The sequence below is a fragment of the Enoplosus armatus genome, chromosome 10 (genome assembly GCF_043641665.1).
Source record: "Enoplosus armatus isolate fEnoArm2 chromosome 10, fEnoArm2.hap1, whole genome shotgun sequence".
NCBI lineage: Eukaryota > Metazoa > Chordata > Actinopteri > Centrarchiformes > Enoplosidae > Enoplosus > Enoplosus armatus.
Genome location: NC_092189.1, coordinates 20,395,833 through 20,399,994, shown reverse-complemented (window position 1 = coordinate 20,399,994; position 4,162 = coordinate 20,395,833).

Below are 4,162 nucleotides of genomic sequence, written 5' to 3'. Positions count from 1 at the left end.
GAAATTGACTGAAACTGATTATAAATGACAAAATTTGCAGAACCGAGGGGAGAACCATTCATAATTCGAACCACACATAACCCTAACCCATAGAAAATGTATAGGAGACGGTTAGCTGAGCTTTATGCTAAATAAAGGAATAGTTAAACTTCTCGGAAATTGCTTTCTTGCTGAGAGTTAGATGAGAAGATTGATATGGTCATGTTTGTACGTTCAGTATAAAGCTGGAGCCAGAAGTCGGCTAGCTTTGCTTAGCATAAAGACTGGAAATAAGGGGAAACTGCTAGCCTGGCTTGTCCAATTGTAAGAAAATCTGCCCACCAGCACCTAAAATGTACAAAAAAACGTGTAAAAAGGACACGTTCTAGTTTTTATTGGAGATTATGTGCCGGACTTTCTTGGCCTGGTAACTGCCAGCAGTGACAACGTATAATCTGTTAGCTAATTAGTAAAAACTTCAAAGCCCAACTCTATTTCAGGTTTTATTGGAAGTGTGTTTAACCTAGTTCACTGCATTGCTGTGCACCTACACCTAAGGGCAGAAGAGCTGCTCCCAGCATTACCTTTCACATGAGGAAGTAGCAGCATAGAGGAGGAATATTAAGTTACAACTAAATATTCAGGGGCTCCTATGTGAGAGATTTCTGTGCTAACAGGAGCCAGGCATTGATGGATATTGGATTAGCCAGTTCAATTTGACTTTCTTTTTTTTTCTAATCAGACTTTGTGATGTCCACCAAGTAATTTAGTTTCTCGTGCTTCATATCCACCTGTACTGAATCAGGCTGTTCAGGGGTCATTACCTTAATAATGATACCATTATTTATTACCCTCCACTCAGATGGGTTGACAGTATTGCTGGTTCCACCAGCTCCCCTGATAATGGCAGCTTAGCCAACAACAGGACCATATTTAGCCATAAATGAATCTGATTCACAACAAATGGATAACAAATGGTTATTTGTTCCCAGTCTGACACCACACCAAGGTGAAACTCTGAATGGCTATTTCATCACATAAAAAACTGTTGACAATAGTAGTTTCATGAACAGAGTAGTTTCAGACAGCAAAATCCAAAACCTGGCAAATTTTGTTTCCATATCCCATCTTTAAAATGTGTGGCTGCTGTAAATGTCACTATGGTTTATCACTGAAGTTATTAATAAATTAAACGTCTTCGCTAACACTGCAGTAACCTTCTAGGAGAAGATTAATGGAACTTTAATGATCCCCATGGAGAAATTGGATATTATGACATTAACAGTTTTACTTTTGACATTTTCAACAATGATCCCTGGGTACCATTGTAATATTCATATATTTTAAACAATGCTAAAAGATATAGAAAATTCACATGAGTCAGTAGACTGCGCCGAGTAGTACATCAGGACTTTATAAAAGACTCCTTAAACCATTTTTTGCATTTTAAAATATCACCCCTCAGTAGGTTGAGACCTTTTAATCACATGCTAACACACTCAGCCAATGCAGGCTATTGAAATGGAGGGCAGGCCTCTTCCATCTGCATGCCAACTAGCTTATTGTGAGTCAGGTTTGTAAGTGAATCCATGGGTGGTTGTCCCCTTAAAAGAACCATTTGAATTCAAAGCATCTCAAAGCATGGCTCTCAGCTATATTTACAGCTTGGATAGCGATCAAATGGGATCCTTCAGGGTTGATGAAAAGGAGCAGAACACAGCATGAGAAAACACACAAGGGAATGAGTCACTTATTGAGTTTCATGCTTCCTACACATTTTCCATTATGTTTCCAGCTTTTAATTTTTTGACTGGATGTTAAGCATTTGTGTTTTTATGGAATATGTTAGTGACTGTACAGTAAACAAATATATATCTGCATATTGTAATGTGTTGTGACTGTGACTCTATACTCCAGTTAATCTAATTTTCAAGAGGAATTAATTTATGCTTCTACGTTCAAAAGGTATTCTCTAATCCAATCTGTAAATGTTTATCAAAAAGGCAACATTCTGCTTTTTATAAGTCTAAAAAATACAGTCATTAGAGCAATAGGTGTAATTTAACCAAATACGCTTATTTATTTTTTTGCCAAAGGTTAGATGACAAGATTGATACCACTCTCATCCACTCACAGCAGCCAGTTAGCTTAGCTTAGCACAAAGACTGACTTGTTTTTGCAATTCGTTTTTTGTAGGGATTAAACAAACGAGATGCAGCGTGTTAATAAGTGAGCTTTAGAGTTGCTGGTAAGAGATTTTGTTACCTTCGGATAGAGCCAGGCAAGCTATTTCCCCATTTCCAGTCTTTATGCTAAGCTAAGCTTACCGTCTGCTAGCTGTCTATAGATTATGTATAAAAATGACAATGATTTCTTGGTTGAGTCAGCTAGCCGTTTCTTTGTTACCTGTCTTTGTGCTAAGCTAAGCTAACAGGTTGCTAGCTGAGCAAAAACTGAAGTGTTTAACAGAGGGTTATGTACAGGACTATTTCATGACTGAGCCAGGCCAGCTGTTCTCCCATTTCCAGCCTTTATGCTAACCCAAGCTAACCATGTCTTGGCGGTAGCTTAATATTGACTGTACAAATATCAGAGAGGTATTAATCTTCTCATCTAACTCTCAGCAAGAAAGTGAATAAGTGTATTTCCAAAAATGTCCCATATCATTTTTATGTCTTCTCCTAACTTGTACATATGTGAACATTTAATGCTTGGCTCTGATGCTTCTCCATATTATTTCCAGATCTTGATTCTACTCCACAGCAGACGCTGAGAGGATGTTTTCCCGCTCTGTGATTTCTTCTGCGACTACCACGAATGACAAGAGAGTCATTACTGCATGAGGCGGCAGGTTCCAGCGAGTCACATCTCAGAGGCAACAGGGAGCAGGAAGGCACGGATTTATTTATGGGACGAGTGTGTGTGAGACACTGGGAACAGTGGGAGGGCTTCTGCTGAAGGAAGGAATCAAGGACAGATAGATAGATAGATAGATAGATTATCATATATTATAAAGGCAGAAAAAGAGACAGACCGTTGCAAAAAGACTGAGACAGAGTCCTGAGAATGATGTAGCCGCTACAGTGTGCGCGACTGGTTTTGCTCCGTGTTCATAGGGTCCCTCTTCTTATCTCTGCAAATTTGCAGGTGCTCTGTCAGAGGCAGACCTCACTATCTGCTAATCTACCACAATGGAGACTCGAGAGCCGGAGCAGCAGAGTCGAGCGAACAGCAGCATCGAGAGCAGAACAGAAGAGAGCGGTTTCCTCTGTCACACATAACCAAACGGTCGATGCAAGATAATAACAGATCCGAATACTTTGGAGCCGCTTATCTAAAAATACTGCAGGTGTTGTGCTGATTTGTGGTATTGATTTTTGTGTCATAAGGTATCAAAATGTATTGATGTAGCTCAAAATGTTGGGTTTTTACAGTGGCGATTGCCTCTTGGAGATTAGTTATTGGAGGGTGGGAGTCTAGTTTGAAAATCTGAAAGGATAGAGGAATGAATCTCTATTGTATGAAGAAATGGGCTTTTATCCAATAGAGGAAAATGTTTCATGGTTGTACGTCGTATTGACATCAGACATATTTCACAGATAGCTGTGGTGTAATAGAGATTGTTCCCAATTAGATATAAAATATCTGAGAAAATCATGAAATTTAATAATCCAGGGTGAGCACCTACAGTAATTAAAGGACTTCATGCTGGTATTCCATTACAGGCTCTCTGAAAGAGTGTTTGGGAGTAAAACAGCATCAGTCCCTTTATGAACCGTGTTGAATATGGAACATTTTTCTCAATCAAAACAAAAAGCGGTGAAATCTCCTTTAAACTGCTCTCAGCCACCCCACCCCCCCCCCCCCCCTCAGCCCCCAACCTTTAGTGTATTTCACCACAGCAAATTGTGCAGGAAAGTACCTGTGCAGAGGAGCGTACAGCTTTTATTAATCTTTCTTTTTCTCAATTCTTTGACGCTGACAGCTTTTAACTGAATTGTCTGCTCGGGCCTGTGTAGCCCCGTGGAGTCCAGACACAGGCCGGTGAACGCTGTGACATCTCCACTCCCCTCAGCTCTAGTGCTGCTGCCTTCATCCAATTTACCATGAAAGGAATCCAGACAGTCCCATAATATGACCCACGGCTGCCTCGATTGAACACGGTCGACAACTCTGGGCCCGG